The sequence below is a fragment of the Castor canadensis genome, chromosome 10 (assembly GCF_047511655.1).
Source record: "Castor canadensis chromosome 10, mCasCan1.hap1v2, whole genome shotgun sequence".
In the NCBI taxonomy this organism is placed as follows: Eukaryota; Metazoa; Chordata; class Mammalia; order Rodentia; family Castoridae; genus Castor; species Castor canadensis.
In genome coordinates, this window is record NC_133395.1 from 20,275,701 (window position 1) to 20,297,481 (window position 21,781).

General features: G+C 32.3%; 1 pseudogene; it reads left to right on the forward strand.

Moving 5' to 3' along the window:
* The first annotated feature begins 4,850 nt into the window (after positions 1-4,850).
* LOC109679498 (T-complex protein 1 subunit delta pseudogene) lies at positions 4,851-11,687 on the forward strand (annotated as a pseudogene).
* Positions 11,688-21,781: the final 10,094 nt, after the last annotated feature.

Below are 21,781 nucleotides of genomic sequence, written 5' to 3' on the forward strand. Positions count from 1 at the left end.
AATGTTAGGAATCTCTCTCTTTCTTATTATTGCTTATGTTTTCTCTTCAACACAATTGGAGATGAGGGCAGACAGGTTCTGTCTGGAAGTGAGGGGTTGGAGGGTTAGAGGGAGGAGGCAGGGGACAGGGGGAAGAAATGGCCCAAACAATGTATGCACATGTGAATAAATGAATAAAAAAAAGAAAAAAAGAAGAGTAGACTTGTGCATGGTTGAGGTAAAGGAATGGGGTTCAAATTAGAGTGGAAAGAGACAAAGTGGACATGTCAAATGTAAGTATCTTTCAAGGAATCTCTATAAAGGGAAGAATTGAATGTACAAATTAATGAAAAGTAGAGTCAGTAGTGCATTATATATTATATATAGTTATATGTATGTGTGTGTATATATATATATATATATATATATATATATATATATAAAATATTCCATTATGAAAGAAGGGAAAGAGATTCCTTCTTGGTTGGGAATTATAAATGCTTTCTCTGCTCTTTTGAAACGTATGAAAATCATATTTCTTTCAAAATCTTTCTGGAGAGTTAAAGGGTTATGTTTTAGAAAACCAAGCATGAAAACCAATGAATATAAAGAGAATAAAGTCATTGAGAATTTCAAGCAAGTTAATGATTACAGTGATTGATTGTGCTGTTTAAACTCTTAAAAATATTTCAGCTAATTTACACATTACCAATTGAAGAGTAGAGATCAGACACTGGAATAAAATAAAATCAACAAAATGTCCCTTCTGTTCTGGACAGATTTCAATGTAAGTTTATATGAACATATTCTTACTAAACTATGTTCAGAAATGCTAAGTGGATGAAAGACTATGAATTAAGATGTTATAGAGCATATGAGTTGTCTAATGGTCAGAGTAGACTTTGCTGCAGAGGGGACTTTTGAGTTGATACTTCAAACCAAAGGACACTGTTGTAGTAAGATTTAAGAAAATCACATTTCTGCAAAAAAGGGCAGTGAGAAAAGGTAAAACAAATTTGATATAAGTTGAGATATCAAGTGTCTATTTCATAGTCAGTGGAGTTTAGTTGACATAGGAAAATGAAATTGGAGAGGTAGATTAGAGCTAGATCAGGCAAGAGACTAGATGGGATTTGTTAGGATTAAAGTAAGATTTTCTAGTGGAGAAATTTAAGAGGAAGAGACATCCTTCAAAAATATACCCCTTGAGGATATTCAAAAGATATTAATGAAATTCAGAAGATCCTCTTGTCATATTTTGAAGCTCCAAAGGACTAGAAAATCAAGAAGAAATAAACAAATTCCTTTACATGTATGGCCAAAACCAAAAAATTGAGTCAAGAGGTTAAAAACACTTTAAACTAATCAATGAGAATGAAACAGTAATAAATTATTATCTACAAAGAAAATCCCAGAACAGATGGATTCATTACTGAATTCAGCCAGATTTTAAAGAATAACTAATATGAATGCTCCTGAAAGTATTCTAAAAAATGCAAAGGGAAGGAATGCTGACACACCCATGCTATGAAGCCATTATTATCCATAATGCCAAAACCAGGTAAAACACAACAAAATAGAAAGTTATAGACCAATTTGCTTGATGAACATAGATGCAAAAATTCTTAACAAGTACTTGCATGATAAAGGTGGTTTCATTTCAGGGATGCAAATATGGTTCAAAATATGCAAAAGAGTAAACATAATATAACACAAACAGAATTAAGGTAAAAACATATAATCATTATGATAGGAACAGAAAATACCTTTGAAAAATTCAACATCCATTCATGATTAAAGCTCTGAAGAAACTAGGACTAGAAGGAATACACCTAGTCATAATAAAGGCTATATATGAACACATATAGACGATAACATACTAAACAAGAAATTGCTGAACATTTCTTCTAAAGTCAGGAACAAGTATGTGTGTTCACCCTCCCTCTTCTTATTCAATATGGTTTTAGAATTTTCAGCTAGAACAATAAAGCAAGAGAAAGAAATAAAGAGGATTCAAATAAGAAAAGAAGTAGTGAAGTTATTCCTATTTGAAGATACGATCCTGTACTAAAAATAGGCTAAAAACTTCACAAAAAAGTTGTAAATATCATAAACATTTTCAGTAAAGTGGCAGACTACAAAATAAATTTTTTAAAAAATCAGTATTTTTCTATGCACCATCTATGAATATGCAGAGAAAGAAATCAGGAAAATAATATAATAATGCAAGAGTTTCTAAAATATAAAATAGCTAGGAATAAGCTTAACTAAGGAGATAAACAGTCTGCAATGAAAACTATAAACTTTGAAGAGAAACTGAAGATACCAGAAGGTGAAAAGACTGCCCATATTCATGGATTGGCAGAGTTAATATCGTGAAAATAGTGGTTATATAACCACCAAAAGCAATCTGGATATTCAGTGCATTCTTCATAAAAATTCCAATGAGTTTATTCATAGAACTAGAAAAATCAATCCTAAAGTTCATATCGAATAGTGAAAGCAACAAAACAGCAACATTGAAGTATCACAATACCTGACTTCAAACTATACTACAGAGCCATAGGAAAATCTTTGTCAGCTATATATCTAGCAAAGGATTAAAATTATGAGCATATACAAGGAGCTCAACAAGCTAACCTCCAAAAGCGCCCTCAACCCAATTAATGGGTAAGTGAATTGAGCAGACAATTCTCAGAAGTACAAAAGGCTAACAAATACATGAAGAACTGTCAATATCCCTGGGCATTAAGGAAGTCTAAATCAAAATAACATTGAGATTTTATCTCATCCCAATCAGAATAACTATCATCAAGAATTCAAACACCAACCAATACTGTTGAGGATGATGGAAAAAGGAAACCCTTATACACTCTTGCTCAGAATATAAATTAGTGTGGTGAATAGGAAAAGCAATATGGAAGTTCCTCAAAAAAAAAACCAAAAAATAGAACTACTATATGACCTGCAATACAACTCTTGGGCATATGTCTGAAATAACATAAGTCAGGATACAAGAGAGACACTTGCACACTCATATTTATTGCAGCACTATTCACAATAAGCAAACTTTGGATTCATCCTAGATGTCCTTCAACTGAAGAATGAATAAAAAAATGTGATATGTTGACACAATGGAGTCTTTTCAGCCATAAAGATGAATGCAAATATGGTGCTTGCAGGAAAATGAATAGAACTGAATATCATCAGGTTAAATGAAGACTGGTTCAGAAGGACAAAGGTCATATGTTCACTCTAGTAAATATATATATATATATATATATATATATATATATATATATATAATATACATAACCTCATTGTGATAGAGGATCTGTAGGGAGATGGGAAGAGAGAGAAAGAGAATGATAGGAGGGGGGAAATGCTTAAATACTTTGTTTCTATGTATGAAGCTGGCACGAGGCAATTCGCTGATGAAAATAGTGGGGGATACACACACACACACACACACACACACATATACACCTTGAATATGTATAATTTTAGTTGTGTGGTGAGTTAGAGAGGTGTCTTGAGTTCTGAACTTTGCCAAACACTTTAATAATAAATGCATGTAACAGCATGCTTTAATGGAAGTTGGGGCTGGAACAAAACAGATATTAGCAGTAACAGTTCAGCTGACTCCTAGAGAGGCCCTTCCAACATTCCATCCCCAAGAAACCAAGCTCTATCCTCAGGACTAAAGATTTTGATAAAGGTACAGATTAGAAGTCTCTTTCCCCCATTAGAATAAATACTGAAAACCAAAATCAATTATATTTCTTAGAAATATTTAGGCAAAATATACTAAAATTCATGTTATCAGTTGCCCCATTTCTAGGCATTTTAGGCATAGAATTGACAAAACAGTGGAATAGGAGATATTCTCACTCCAGTTGGAGTAGAAGGTAGGCAGATATGTTTTACCTCTACTGTGACAATGAAGAATGCAATTGTAGGCTATCAACTGTACTAGGTGTATAGATGTGTAGGTGACTGAAAGGGTTTCCATAAAGATGTACAAAGTGTAAAATGACAACAGGGAGGAGGTATGAGGGCATTTTATTTAGTCTTTTCCTTTATAAGATTTGATTGTTTATTTTGATTTGATTACATTCAGTGAGATATTTTGGTTATCAGTTCTTCTAGAAGCACATCCTGAAGTAAATACTTGAATGCAAGTAGTTTATTTGAGCAGTGATCCAGGAAATACTGGCAAGAAACAAGGACATGAGCCAGGGAAGGAAAGAAAGCCAACATTGAGGGCATTATCAAGCAAGCTACTACTGAGAGTAATTGGAGCTTAATCTTCCTGGCAAATTGTGAGAGCAAGTATGGAACAAACATTCCAGCATTACCTCTCCCATAGGACAAGGGAGCTGGAATATTGGTACATACACTCTTATCTCATTAATTGAGGCCACTCCTGGGGAACTTTGTCTTAGTATAGCTGGTTGGCTGTATGTGTGCTGAAAATTGGGCTCCAGTTGCCAAAGAAACACTTTAGACAAAAATAGTCAAATGCTAGCATTTGGAAGCTCAGCCAGGCTCAGATACTTTGACGTGCCAAGTGTGAGAAATTAGGGTAAACAGAGACTGTTTTTACCAGAGAAACCAACAAACTTAACTTTCTTGTGTCTGATTTATGGAGTTTCTAATATACACTACTGACATGGTTTTTAGTAGGCCTTTGAATTAAGACATCACAAATTTCTTGAGAAACATGATTGGAAATTCCTCACTTAATTGTCTTAAATAATGCAAAATGACTTTATCAGCATTTTAAAAGACAAATCAAATTGAAATGAACATGTTCAATTAGCATTCTAAAAGAATCAGAATGCAATCAAAATTTCACTTGTGTATGGGGTATGTCGCAGAAATTTGAAATTCATCTGAAAGATGAAGAAATAATTGATAACTTAGGGACAGTATTTAAAAATATTTTATGTCAGACACTATGGTCTTATTTACCTAATTAACAAAAGGCCTTTATGATCTGTTTCCATAATGAAGCTGTTATGCTGCTTATATAATTGAATTTAAATTATAAGCCACTCCAAAGGTTAATATGAGAGATAAAGAACTAATTCCAGTGCAGTAGTCCTTCCTTTGTTGGGTAATTGATTTGGAACTTTGTAGGGCTCTATATAAAGGAGTAGTTCTGAATTATGATCTCATGTTAGTGCTATCAGTGCAACCAATTTTTAAATAAGTGAAAGGAAACTGGGTTAAATATTTTATGAAGATCTTAAAAATAAATCAAAATATCAAATTATCAAAATACACTATGCATGTCAGTGAGAAATATGTTGTGTAAAGTTTGCTGCCTGAGTTAAAAAGTTCATTTTTTTCAATAAATACACATGCTTACAACATTATAGATTTTTAGGGATATTGTACACGGAGTATTAACAGTGACAGAGCCTGGCTTTTTTTTTTTTTGATCAAGCCTGGCCTTTTTTTTTATTTGACTTATGTGCAAATATAAACATTTATTGTAAATTCTATGTGATGTGATAATTTTTCTAGGGTTTAAATAATAACCCATGTTTTCTACTTACTACTTTGCATACATAAATGAATACTGGACATTTGATGTAGAAGTGATAAGTGGAAATAATCATAGTATTTTCTGCCTGACTACTTCCAGAAACAGTTGGATAAGAGATTAAGATGGTCATTTGCAACTAAAAGACTTGATTAAAACTTTTGATCTTTGATCAAAGAAGATAAAAGAAATCAACACATCATTATGGTATTCTACAACATTTATTAAGGCACATAGCAAAGAAAAGATCATTAAAAATATTTCACTTTAAAATTTTGCATTTAAAGTTACAAAATATGACTGAATTTTAGAATTTGGAGAGATTTTAAAAATAATCTTGCTAGCATCATTCTTTTTTGCAAGTGAGGAAAATGGAAGAGGTTCCTTGATATACCCAAGCTGAAATTAATTAGTGACAGCACCAACATTGAGAACAGATATTCTTTCTCCAGAGTTTATGTGCAATGTATCATTATTTCATTAAGAATGACAAGGGATCCTCTCTATCTTTCTCACCTATGACAGAGTCAGTATTTCTGTATTCCCATAGCTAGGCAGTACCAGTGATCCAGCATCTACAGCCCTGATTATAGTCCTATTGTAAATGGAGCAGAATATGTTAAATGTTTATTGGGAGCACAGCAGGGATTTAAGCTGTTTGTGGATGTGTATGTAGATTATAAATAAATCCCTACATAACACCACATAGCAACATAGCAACACTCAGCTCTCCCAGTGACCTTAAATGAAAAGCCCCAGGCAGCTCTACCCAGCAACTTACTCATTCTATTTGATAGCATATTGACTTATGGAATGAAAGAAGGAAAGGATCTAGCTATGAAGTTCACAGAGCCGTCATAAAGGAGAAGTAGGGAAAGGATGACTGTACTGAGAGTAAAATAATAGTTGACGATCCTTCCTTACTTAGTTTATTATAGTATGGGCAGTGACTTTTGTACTGTGTAATTATTGCATCGTATATACTAAGTGTATGAATTCTGTATGTATAACTATACCTTAAATACATTAGAATGGTATTAACAAATGTATGAATTAAAGATATCCTTTATGAAATATAGTGTATACTAAAAATGGAATTGGACATGCATGCACTTAGGAAAATATTTTCAACTTTGTACATAAACTGTATAATATCTGATTTAAATTGTAAAACTGAATAATTAGTTATTATCATCAACTATTAGGCTCCTCTCAATAAGAGAAAGAATCATATTGCAATGTTTTATTTGAGAGCAATTTGCTAGTACCTGCAAGATAGCTTTTTTCTAAAGCTGATTCACCAAATAACAGTGAATATGTGGACATTATACATGCATTCCTGAGCATAGAAAATTCAGCACATACAAAATAGGATTAAACCTTAGTCAATTTAACTCATAGTATTTTAATACAATGACAGCAGATAAAATATGTAAGAGCATTTTGAAAATGAAAATCAAATTAAAATGATTACTTTTGGTTAAGTGATTAAGATATAGATTTTTTTAAACATCTATTTGTAGAAAACCCAAAAGCCAAATGTTCACTGAGAAAAATGCTTTTCAAAAAAGTGCATGAATTGCTTTTTTTGTCTGATCTTTTATTCTAAATTCCAATACTGTAATTATACTTCCAAGTTCTAAATACATTTTATTTTGTGCCTATCACTTCCAATTGATCTCTTTATCTATTTCATGGATCTTTTTAGGAATTTATAACATAGGAGAACATAATATAGTGCCATTTCTAATTTGGCATATCCTTGATTTTAATGTGGGTTTGCTAACAGATTTAATATCAAAGAAATATAAAAATAAATCAGTGCCATTTTTGTAGTATTCTGGAGTTTGAGAGGGCATTAAAGATCATCAGGCATTACTTTCTGATGGGTGCAGAATGTTTCCAGTATTAAATACATAAGAAGTAGCAAGAGCAGGCTAAGATAAAGAAAGTCATATAAAATTAGGATGGATGTTGGAGTTTAAACACAAGTTTGGTTTTAGAATTTGCCATTTATTGAATAAATGGATTAGGATTTTTTAAATTTATTTTTTGCCCTCTACATGTGAGAAACCATATAAGCAAAAAGAAAATCAGGTAAGAAGAAATTTATAGCTGATCTCACAGTCTTATAATAGCATAAAACTTTCCAAATTCATTTGGAAAATAATATTGATGTCAATTTGTAAAACACAAAATCTTGCATTCACATTCAAATAAACTAACTTATATATCATATGAGCATTTTATGTTACCTTATTTAAATTAAAAAAAAACTCTCCTAACGGATATTTTTATTTTTAATTTCTGCTGACACATAATTCTTATACATGAGGTACAGTGTGATAATTCTGCATGTGAGCAGTGTGTAATGAACACGTGAGTGTAGGAAGCACTATCATGTCTTGTGTTGGGAGCTTTCAAACTCATTTCTAGTTCTATGTAAATATATAATAAATGTAATAGTAGTCGCTGTACAATGCTATAGAATAGTAGAACTCATTCTTTTCCTCTAACTACATTTTGGTACCCATTATCAATCTTCTTTCACCACCATCTTTATCCTTACTAGTCTTCACTAATCACTATTTTACTATCTTCTCTGAGATCAACATTTTTAACATTCCACACATGAGTGAAAGTGTGCAGTATTTTTCTTTGCTTGGCTTATTCCACTTAACATAATTTCTTCCATTTTGCTTCAAATTTCAAGATTTCAATTATTTTATGGATGGATAGTATTCCATTGTATATATACCACAGTCTCTTTATTCATTCATTCACTCATATGTATGTTCATCCATGTCTTGAATAATGTGAGCAGTGATACAGAGTGGATCAGTGTACAAGTAATCTCTTTGATATGCTAATTTCACTTTCTTTTTCTATGTACCTAGCAGTGGGTACCACATGATCACGAGAGATCCTTAGTTTTCTGAGGAATTTCCATACTGTTTTCAATTATGACGATACCAGTTAACATTCCTACCAACAATTATTGTATAAGAGTTTCCCTTTTTCTAAATCCTTGCCAGCATTTGTTATTTAGATGGGTGATATCTCATTTTAGTTTTGATTTGCATTTCCCTCATAATTAATGACATAATGTCTTCTATATGCTGTTTGACCATCCTCATATCTTCTTTTGAGAATACCTAATCAGATGATTTGCCCAATATTTAATTAAAACTTATTTTTGCTTTTGAGTTCGTTATATAATCTGGACATTAATCCTCTGTTAGATGAATTGTTTACAGTATTTTATTCCAGTTTCAGGTTGTCTAGAATTCTCAACTTCCTCAAGTTTCTCTCCAGATATTTCTATCAATTTCCAGAACATGATTCTTAATACATTTCCCTTCACCAATGTCTTAAAATTGCCATAGAAACAAGCTGCATATGAAGCTCAGAGGGGTTATCTGTCTCGAGAGCACCAGTAGCTATGAGGTTCTTTTAAGTTAAGATAGCAAAACAAGGGTGTGAATACCTTTCTTCATCACAATTGGCATTGTAATGATATCAGTACTTAGAAACCTGTTCAAGCTGTGGAAAAAATTTTTAGTATGTGTTCCTGTTTCTGTTCAGGTATTCTTTCTCTTAGACATATGTATGAGCCCATGATAGATATATGATACTCTGAGTGACAGGCATTTTATTCAAAAGGGCACCCATCCCAGTAAGTTACTAAACTCCTTATATGGGAAGATATGGGACAAACATATTGAAAATATTTGCCTAATACTTGTTAGAAATCTACTTGAGTATTTAAAGATTACACTTGGATAATATGGTCATAAAATGTAATATAAACTGATAAGCACAGCAGAGATTTACAGTCAGGTACCTGAGCTGTCAGATCATGAAAAAGTTATTTAGCTTCTCTAAGTATCGATTTCCTCACATATACTGATGAGGTTAAATAATGGCACAAAATTAATGTAGTTGATATTGGGACTTAATGAACTTTTGCAATTGAAATACCTAGTAAATGTACACATTGAACATGTAATAGGTGTCAGCTATTATTTTAAGCTTATTCTTATTGATACAAGAATAAGACAGATAATATTCTATTTCATTTGTGTTTAGAAAAATAGGTAATTTTCACAAAAAGTAATAGCATTGGTAAAACAATACATAAAAGGGAAAATGAGAAGAATAAACTCAGGAAAAATACCATTTTGGTCTAATTAGCCTTATAATTATGGTAAAAATATCATTTTCAAATCAGAATATACTAGAAAATAGTTAAGCACAAGTTCAAATTTATTCAAGCCATTTCAAAGAAAGTAATTTTCAATGAGAGCACAATAATTTTGCATAGAAAAAAATGCTAATGGGGAAGTTGCATTACTTCTGTGAGCTCTATCCAGCAAACGAATTTACCATAAATGATGTTCCTATCACAGAATTAGAATATTAGGATTTTCTTTATGTAAATGTTGCGAAGATTGTGAGGACCATACGAAGCAAATATGAGATGACATCACCAAATATAAAACTTGGTCAAAGCTGCTTTTAGAACACTATTATTAAATGTTTCTTTTAAAACATTACTCTGCAGCCATTGGGAATCAGCCTCTATCCGACCATTCTGAGCCCACACAGACTAACCCAAGTTTTCCATGACAGAGAATGTAGCACACCTGGGCAGGGCGCCCAAGTTGATAGAGGCTGCAGGAAAGGCGCTTATAGGAATCACGACAAGTTGGCCCAGATCTATTTTACCTTCATTTCTGTGATCAAAGATGTTGCTGATGCTATAGAACTACCTTTGGCCCAAAAGGAATCAATGAAATGATTCAAGATGAAAGAATGATGTAACTATAACAAATGAAAGTTTCACCATTTCAAACAAATCCAAGAATAACATCCAGCAGCTACAATGCGGGTGTAGCTAAGGCTCAAGTTATTATAGAAGCTAGAGTTGACAACACCTCAGTAGTCATCATTGTTAGCTCTCTCTTAAGCACTGTCCTCCTTTCTTCAGAAAGGGCTTCATTCAAAAATCATTTCTGAGTCATTGCAGCAGGCTTTGGAAAAGGGTGTTGAAATTTTGACTGACATGTCTTGATGTGGAAGAGTGATGGGGAAACTTTGTTAAATAGTGCATCCACCTCATTGAACTCAGGTTTTGTCTCAGTGTTCCAGTCAGCTTTTTTCCATGAGTATGCCTTTTTCCATGAAAGTGACTAACCCAGCCACACTACTAGTATAGATCTTAGAGATTTTAAAATAATTAAGATGCTAGGATGGACAATTGATGCCCATGAGTTGCTGGAAGGACTAGTTCTCATTGAAAAAGTGTCAAATTCTAACATAATTGGGCTTATTCAGTGTTGTTTATCTGCTCCCAAAGAAGATACAGATAATCAAATAGTATAGTTTCTGACTATGCCTAGATCGACAGGGCTCCTTGATGAGAGTCTATATTTGAAACTTAGGAAAGCAAATTAAAAAATCAGGATGTACTGTCCTCTTACAGAAGTCTATCCTGACAGATGGCCTTAGTGATCTTGCATTACATTTTCTGAACAGAACAAGATGAAAATGGTGATGAAGGATTTCGAAAGAGAAGTCACTGAGCTCATTTGTAAGACTATTGAAACCAAACCATTGCTCATATTAATCAATTCACTGCTGGCATGCTCAGTTCTGCTGAGTCAAACTAGGAGGTCAATTTAAATGGTTCTGTAAAACTACTCTTGAGATTATAGGCTGTGCAAGACCAGGAGAAACAATTACAGTTGTTGTACATAGTTTTAATAACTAGTAATTGAAGAAGTGAAGAAAAGAACTCTAATTGTAGGAGGCGGTGCTCCAAAAATAGAGTTGGCTCTAAGATTAACTGACTATTCACAAACACTGAGTAGTATGGAATCTTTCTGTGTTTGAGCTTTTGTAGATGTTACAAAGGTCATTCGATTGACACTAGGTGAAAATGCTGACCTGAATCCCATTTCTACACTAACAGAACTCAGAAACTGGCATGATCAAGAAGAAAAAACTACAGGTATTAGTGTCCAAAATAGTAGTATTTCCAACATTTTGGAGGAAAGGGTTGTCCAGCCTATATTGATTTCAGTCACTATTCTGAACCCAACAACTGAAACTCCAGAGTATTCTGAAAACTGATGATGTGGTAAACACAAAATAATCTAGGTATCACTGGCTGACCAGCATCATTGTGCCTACCAGGACTGTCACTAGAGTGGAAGAAGCTCACCTAAATGTTCCTTGTTGCCTGTATGTTCTGCTAATATGTTTCTTTAGAAAAAGAGAAGTACTTATTAGAAAAAATGTTCTAATGTGTTCATTATTAATAAATTCCCATTGGCACAAAATACATCAAAGCTTAACAGATATGCTGTTCTAAAAATGGACAATACAGAAAAATACAAAGTAAAAATAAAAGCCTCCCTTTAAGTCCTTTCCCTGACAGAAAATAAATGCTGCTTTCAGAAGCAAATAAAACGTTTTATGTGGGACCTTTTCCATACAAGAATTATTGTTCCAATATGCCTATGATTCTGAACTCTGAATTGATTATGACATTTTTTTATTTGAGGAATTGCACACTTAAACGACAGTATAAAGCTATCAATTGAGTTTACAAAGAACTGCCAGATAGAATTTGCATAATTTTTCAAAACCATCCCTGTCAATTAATTCTGACAAGGAAACCAATCAGGTAACAAGGATGCACAAGGAAGCTAGGAAAAATGGATTAATTTCCTCTTGCAACAGGATTCACATCTTAGTGAACAAAATTTATAGAAAATTTGATATCACAAAGGTAGCAAAGCTAATGATTCTCCCACTTTTAACTCATTTTAAAATTTTAGAAGTTAGTCCTTAATACAACTTATAGCAAATTAGAAAAGTCATTAATAAAAAAGTTTTTAGTAACGTTTTTTAAATATTTTTCATTTGAAATATAAAATAATTTGTATTATTTAATAAACTCATGAAAATTAACAAAATTGTAACAAAAAGTCTAAGAAGTAGAGCCCAAAACAGCAGAGCTTTTACTCTTATACACTTTAGCCAATTAATAAAATATATGAACTTTTATACATGTTAATATATGGTTGGTCAATAAAACCTAGAGAATACACTTTGGAAAGTGAATATATTCTGGTGGACAATGAGAAATAGTGCCAAGCAACATAAAAATACATACACACATGTTCATCCATACTGCAAATGTAGACCACAATCATAATTTTATATATAATAGGTATATATTTTAGGCAAATATGTCTGGTAAGATTTGCTAATCTTAGGCAAACCTTCCTGGTTAGAATGTTACTTTTGATAAACTTTCCAAATGAATGTGAAGTAATATTTTTTGTTGTTTTTAATTTTCACTCATTCTGTGAAAGGAAAATAGAAATACACCTTCAAAGACATGCAATAATCCTTTAAAAATGTCACTAGTTTTTGTTGGCATTCAACTTTCAATTGAGCATAAATAGTAATGGGAAGAAATGTGGACAATGATCCTTTATTACACATATTCTGGAAAGTTCTAACCTGGTGTTGTAAAATCCTTGACTTTGAAACATACTTTAAAGCCAGATATAGTGGCTCATGCATGTAATCCCAGCAATCAGGAGGAAGAGGCAGCAGGATTACGAGTTTGATTACAGCCTGGCCTGTGTGTTTGTGCACACATGATTTTGTACTTTGGAATGTCTTCATTTATAATTGTAGAGCTAAACATCTTTTTTCTAGTCCAATGTTTGCATAAACAGAAACTCCAGGGCATATGAAAGATTTTATATTAGAAAGCACATTTACATAAAGATGGTCTGGAAGGCTAAGAAGGGGAGAAAGGAGACAAAAGCAGTCTAATTTTCTCCTATTATATCCAGCAATGGTGGTACATGGTTTCAGTCCCAGATACAGAGTACTGACACTAAGAGGAGGCTAGAACACGAGGATCTCATGAGCACGGGAGATTAGATCCCCCGGGGCAATATAGCAAGAGCCCATCGGAAAAACATTAATTATATTTTATTATTCCTAATTAAAGATTAAAAATTTCCTTTGTACTGTGTTGTTCCATATGTCATTTGTATGAAGTACACCGTCCGTGAATTGTTGATTCTAGTTCCTCCCCATAACAAAAAGAAAACAAATGAATGAAAGAAAGAGTGGGACATACATGATTTCAGACCCATATTTGCGTTGTACAACATCTTTTGAAATCTTCATCTCTACCTTATTTACTAACTTATTTTCTTTAAAACCACTTTTGTTTTCTAAACAAAAATCCAAATGTAACTGGGGAGTAGTATATCATTGTGGTTAGGAGTATGGTAATTACAGTTGAGCAAACTTACCTTAGAATTTTTTGCTGTTATTTTTAGAGACCAGACAGATTTTTTAATGTAGTTGAATTTCTAAGACTTATAATTTCATAACTTGCTTCATATATGAAAAATAGTAACAATAACTCCTTTAATTGGAAAATCATGATAAATGAGAGTACAGTCAGAGATATCTCACATCATTATTCCATAATATAAATCTTTATTAAATAAAACAGCATGGTACTGGAAGAAAAAGACAGACATATAAACCAATGAAACAGAGTAGAAAGCCCAGGAATAAGTTCACACATATATGGTAAACTATCTTTGACAAGGTACCCAGATTACATAATGACGAAAAGACAGCATCTTTAATTAATGGTGTTGGAAAAACTGTGTCCAAGTACCATGAATGCATAAATGTTGGCAAGGACACATAGAAACTGGAACCCTTCACACTGTTTGTGGGAATCTGTAAGTGGTATGGCTACTCTGATACACAGTACGGAGTTTCCCAGAAGAATTAAAAATAAAACATCTGTGTGATTCAGCAATCTTGAACCTAGGGATATCTTTCAAATTAAAGTGGAAATCAAAATCTCAAAATATATTTTCATTTTCATGTTCATTTTAGTAATATTCACAATAGCCAAGATATTCCAACAATCCAAGTATCCATGGTCAGATTAAAGAAAAAAGAAAAGGCAGTATATTCATACAACAGTATTTCATTCATCCTTAAAAAGGAAAGAAATCCTACATTTGCAACACCAAGGATGGGCCTGGAGACATTGTGCTAAATGAAGTAAGTTGGTGACACAAAGACAGACAATGAATTATTCAACGTATATAAGCTATGTAAAATAATCAAAACTACAAATGAGAAAATATAATGTTGGTACCCAGAGTCTGAGGTGGGATTAATGAGAAGATCCTTCTCAATTGTTATAGAATCTCATTTGGTTTAGATGAATAAATTCTAAAGATCTTCTGAACAAGGTGGAATCTGTAGTTAACTTATATAATATAGGACATTTCAAATTTGTTAGGAGGGATGATCTCACATTAAATGTTTTTATCGCAAAAAAGAAAACAAAAATGTAACTAGGAGGTTTAGATAGCTATACTACTTTACTGTGGTAATAACATCTTTAGTGTTTGCATTATCAGTTTGCACACATTAAACAAGTGCAGTTCTTTGTATATACATTATATCTCAACAGTTATCAAAAATTTAAAAAATAAGTTAATGAATATGGTTATGAAATTCATCATTTTTCCATGTGCACAACTGAAAGAAAGGCATAGTCAAGGTTTAATGATGAGGGAGAGAACATGGTTAAGATTGAAAAGCAAGGAAAAGTCAACCATTAAAGAATAGCAATGGTCAGGGTGGGCTCTGGCATAGAAATTGCTCAGGAGAATGGGAGTAAAAAGATAAATGAAACATAGAAAAGCACAAAGTTAAAAATGGTAGCTCCAAAGAATAAAAAATAATCTGATTATTCAAGCATATCAGATGAAAGAAGATGTACCAGAAATATACTTCAAACTTTCTTTTGTCTCCACCACCTCTTCTCATACCTGATTCAAACTGACTTGTCATATTATGCTGAGACCATGGTAACACTTCCAGCCCTACGTTCCTGCCACAATACCAAGTGATTTGGCATGGTGGGAAGTTAAATTACTCTAAAGAAAATGTTTGAAGAAGGGGAGAGAGGGAGAAAAAGAGTAATAAGATTAAATTTGATCAAAGTATATTATATGCATCTATATAAATTTTGCAATGTAATACATTTGCAAAATTAATATATATACATATATATATGCATATATGTAAGAGAGTTAGAGAATGTGAAAGCAGTCACTAGTAACATTAAAAATCAAAGTAATTTTTAAAAATTAGCCTAGAAATTACTCATATTAAAACAGCAAGAAAAAAAACTATTTGTGGAAGTTCTTGTAAAGTACAAACTATTCCAACTCATCTTCTTGCAAACCAGATCGCATGATCACCCCAATCCCATGCAACAAGAGAAGAGGTGGGATGGAGAACAAAAAGAAAGGCAAAGAAACTGGCTTTATGCAAATGAAGGTAAATTTTCTTTTTTTTTTTTTAACATAAACATAACACCATATATAATAGTCAGATTGGGATACCATAACAAAATAACACAGAATGAGTGGTTTAAACAATAGAAATATAGTTGCCCACACTTCTGGAGGCTGGCAGTCCATGCCGAAAACTAGCAAGTTCCATTTCTGGTAAATGGCCTCTTCTTGACTGGCAGATGGTCACTGTCTCACTATGTCTCCAAGTGCCTTTTCCTTATGGTGTGCATATGGAGGCAGTTCTGTGTAACTCTCTGATAAGGACACTAACTCTTATCAGAAAAGGATTGGAACTGTATGACCTCATTTAACATTAATTAGCTCCTTATAGTCTCTACCTCCAGATACAGTCATTTGAGTGGGTAGGAGTTCAAGATTCAAATTTTGGGTAAGGGAGGACAATTTAGTCCTTAGTACCGAGTCATAATGCTCCTCCTGTCGTCTTGTGAGGAATTTATCTAAGTGATGGGTCCTAACTCTTAAATTTCTTTACCTATACTTAATGCTGTTGATTACCTACAGATTTTGTAATAATCATACCCTTCGTGATACTTCACTTACTACTCACATAAGAGTGTATTTAGTAGTGCCATTCTAATTTTACTATTAGAAACCTATTAACTTTAGAAGAAAACCTGTAAAGTGAATGGTACTTAAAATTGAAAATCTGTTTTACATCTTAGCCTATATTAAAATATTATATACTTATGCTTATCTGAGTACATGTATACATCTAGTTCTAAATCATGTTTACAAAAACAAGTGTATTAAAGTATACATCGACAGCTGTGTTCAGTCCAGTAATTATACTGATCTTGGTTTCATATATAAACATTTTGTATTGTCTATAAATGTATGATTAGTTCTCAAATAACCGAGTTATTTATAGAAAATATAATTTTGTAAAAGATTGCTTTCACATCTAGTAATTAGAATTTTTGTTATGAGTCAATGCTTCCTATTATATGTAATGGTTTGAGTAGAACTGTTTTATTTGTAGCAAATAAAAGAAATCCTTGCTATATCTATCTGAGTTATTTTTAATGACCAGAGTTTTGCATGAATGAATCTGTACACATGGATAAGACATAAGTACTTTGTATGACAAAAATCTTGGTTTTTCAGAAAATTATTAGTGAAAAATGATTTTATGTTAAAGATACAATTTATAAATAGTAAAATTTATTTCTGATGTTTGTGATAATATCTACACCTAATATAATCAAATTCACTAGAAAAATTCTCCAGCTGTAATCATATGAGCAAATAAAAAAATGACAAGCTGAATAAGTGAGAAATTGAAAAAACTAAGGAAAATTGCTAAACCTAAATGAAAAACAAGTACTTAGAAATCTTACTCAGTAAGGTTTGATATACCAACTATATTTAGCATCTATCAAATAAATAAAATGGTACTATTTAAAATTTAACATCTCCAAACAAGTATTTAATTTAGATTTAATATGATACAGTTGGAAACTAAAGGAAATGTATATAATATGAATTGACAGTTCATATTTTATTTAGTTATAATGACTGAATAGAGAAACAGCTCTTCTTTTAAATCTGTGTTTTGCAGATATCTGGACAGGTTTGTTGTTAAAATATCTGATGACTTTTGTGATAATTTTTTTTCTTTTTGGTGGTACTAGGGCTTGTACTGAGGGCCTCACTCTTGCTAGGCAGGCACTCTACCGTTTATGCTATTCTGCCAACCCTATTTTGTGTTGGATGTTTTTGAGAAAGGTCTTATGAACTATCTGCCCAGGTTAGTTTTGAACTGAGAACCTCCTGATCTCTCCCTTCTAAGTAGCTAGGATTATAGATGACAGCCACCTAAGCTGGGAAGTAGTACTGGGTTTACTGCTTAAGAAGCAGGTGTTCTACCACTGGAGCCACACCCCTAGTACAGAATATTCAAATTTTTGACAGTATAATTCATTTACAAAGTTATTTTCCCATATTACATACAGTTTAATATCTAGTGAATAATATTTAATGAACATTGCAGACTGTGATATGTTCATATGTACATGTACACACACACACATATATGTACACACATATGTATATGTGTGTATATATATATATATATACATAAATAAAGTGGAAATTATTTCCACAAGAATTTCAGATTCTTTGACAACTGGATTTGTCTCTCTCTCCTTTCAAATTTTAGAGACACCTATATATGTGGTTTATTTTGTGTGTGTAAATGGTATTCACAAGGTCCTACCTAATTCAAATAACTTAGTCATTTCATTCAAAACTCTTATGCTTCCATTTGTTGCAAAAGTTACCTTTCATGGTTTCAAATTTTAACTTTCTTTCTTTCTTCATGAATTAGTCTTTGGGGCTGATTGTGATAATTCCTTAGATGTGTGCAGCATACTTTGAGTAAGTTTCTCCATCCATTATACTTCCTGTCAGCATTCTATGATCGAATGTATATGAATATTTATTGGAAATGAACAGCTTGTATTTCCCACTCTCTGTGTCCACATATTTTTGATGTGTGTATGCACACAACACATAAACATTTTCCCATGATCAATAATCATGGGACTAGTGGCATTTGATTATTTAAAAGATTGCTATTTAAAAAACAACAAAGAGATCTGTTGCGGGCATGGAGGCACAAGTGCCTAAAATCTGATGTGCTCCAACAAGAAAAAGTCCATAAAGAGATGACTTCATTATTTGTTTTATATCTAGCCTTCTAAAGTAATTAGCATTGTCATTTTTAAACTATCCTAAAAATAAAAGTGATGAAACACTTTCCATATCACTTTGTAAGGCAAATAGTGTCCTGTCAAAAAAGCTAGTCAAAGATACCTGAAGAAATAAAAACTAAAAACCCATAGCAAAGCAGCTGCAAAATCTTCAACAAATTACAAGCAACCAGAAATCTAACAATATATAAAAAAGATTATATATTATGACCAAACACAATTTATCCCCAATGTACAACATGGTTTTAAGATATGAAAATCATTTAAGTTAATAAATATATCATATTAATAAAACAAAAGGGAAAATGACAATCTAAATTTATGTAAAAATCATTGGACAGAAAAATATTAAAATGTGTCATGATAAAAGCACTCCTTAAAGTAGAAGTAGAAGACATTTTCTTCAACCTGAATACTGACTAACATACAAAGTCCCACAGCTAACATCAGATGTAATACTAAAAGGAAAGCTTTCACCATTAGATCAGGAGTAAGAGAAGGATCCCACTCTTGCCTGTCCTTTTCTACATTGTATTGGGTGTTCTAGAAAAATGAAATAAGAAAACATAAAAGGTGCCCACATATGATTTTATGTACACAAAATCTTGAAGATCCCACCAAAAATATTTGAATAAACAAATGAGTGCAGGTATAGGCTTATTTTATTCATGTTGACAATGAACAATCCAAAATAAAATTTACAAAACAAGTGTTTAATCTCTGTTCCAATTTAATACTGTCATAAAATCATCTTTGCATTATTTTCTTGTGACTTCTGTAATAACTTTATTTGTACCACTAATTTAAATTAATTGACTACTACTACTTGGGTGGTTTAAACAACAAAACCTCCAAAAATTGTTCTTTCTGGATTCTGTAGGAAAAAAACAATTTTGTTCTAACATCTGACAAGTTCTGGTAGCTGCAGGAATTCCTTGACTTGTGGCTGAATAACTCTGATCTCTGTTTCATATTACTCCCTACTTTCTGTGTGTCTATCCAATCCTTCTCTATTTCCCTTTTATAAGGGTAATTGTGATGTATTAGATCCTACCCAGATAATGGAGAATAATCATCTCATTGCCCAGATCCTTAATTTCATCATCTCTATGAAAATTCTTTTTCAAAATGAGATAAAATTTATAGTTTCTCAGATAATTAGGAATGGACATGTCTTTGGGGGGGACTACTTAAAATTGACACATTACCTTTAATTGATGTTATTGTGAACAATTGTTTTCTAAATTAAATAACTTAAGTAATCTTTTTATTTCATTTTCTATTTTAATACATTGCTTAGGAATTCTTGTAGGATGCTGTATGAAAATACAGATGACAGTATTGCTTTGTTATCATTGACTATGGTTTTTTTTGGACTGAGTGGCCCTGCCCAATTACTTCAAAATGACTGTCCTCCTTTTTATGGGCTTGTTAGAACATATTCTGATACTTAATGCTATAAAATGATGATGACATTTATCATGTTTACAATTCTTTAACTTTGTCAAAGTTCAGTGTATCTCTTCTCTGTTCCACATGGGTTCCGGTGGGTGGCTCATGCCAGCATAATCTAAAGCCTTTCTACAGATCTGGCAATTCAGGATGGCTGTGGGCTGATATAAGCTGAAGTATAAATAGTGCAGAGCTCAGCCACACTATTTGCATGTGGTCTTCTAATGAACTTTGCTACAACAGAGTAGCTCCCTACCATAAACAAATGTACCAGGAGAAATGGAGTTAGGCTAAAGTTGCATCACTGCAAATGACCTGGTGTCAGAAATTATAATAGGCAACTGAATTAAATTCTATTGTTGAAACATTCCCAGTGCTGCAGCCAATTGCAATAAACAAAGTAGACTTCACTTTTTGATGAGCTACGGCAAATTTCTAGAAAAGAATAGATATTTCCACAGACATTTGTGCAAAATGCACTATGCTACCACAGTCCAATGATGTGTCATATGGATGTATTTCATGTATTCATTCTCTGCAGTTGGCTCTCCATACACATGATTTCTACATTCATAGATTCAACTAATGATGTGCCGAAATATTGAAAAAGAGAAGTGGGATCTCTCTTGAGCATGTAGATTTTTTGTCTTTTTATTTTTCCCTAAACAATAGAGCATATGAATTATGTCCATAGAATTTACATTGTATTAGGTGTAAGTAATCTTGAGATGATTTAAAATATATAAGGGCTTGAGCATCTGCAGGTGTATATCTTCCATGTATCCTGATGGATGACTGCACTAAACAAAATAATTAGAATCAGTAGGGACAAAGAAAGTATGTAATTTACAATGTTGTTTTATAAAGGTATTAAAAAGGAAATGACTCATCTTTCTTTCCATAGAATAATTTCCAAGTAAATAAAACAAGCTCAAAACAATGCTTACTTAATATCCTCTAACTTCGTTTTATCATGAAAGGATGAAAGGAATATAGATGAATAGGTGTTCTACATATGTAAATACATAAATAGCAACATAATTGCTAAATGATATGAAAAGTAGATGGTAGGGAGACAAAGGTAGAAGGAATAATCTAGATTTCTTAATTTTTGTTAATTTTAAATTCATTTAATTATACCTCATAATTTTATAGAATACATGTAAAACTAGGTGAGTAACAGTACAACTGGAAAGATAGTTGTACAAATATCATACAATGAGATAAATATTCTTAAAAAAGTATAATGTAGGAACTCTTGAGAATTCAATTCCTTTTGTGGGAGCTAAAGAGGACTTTACAGAGAAAATTACATTTGACTTGGGTGTAGTTTTTGCCTAATGTTGGATCTTTAGAGTACTCACCTGTTTACATCAATGATCTCATTGACATTCATTTTTGGTTCTTTTGTCTTTCCTTCCTGTGATATACACTGACTTCCTCACAATATCTTCTAATATATGGTGGTCAGCACTAAATATGAGATTCTTTAACTGGGCCAAAACTATAGGATAAGAATAAACAGAGGACATTAACCTCTAAATAGGAAAGAAGAAGGATAATCTACATTTTTGACTATCTGTGAAGAAATGTATTACAAACCTTCAACATTCATTTATTAATATGCAAATTTG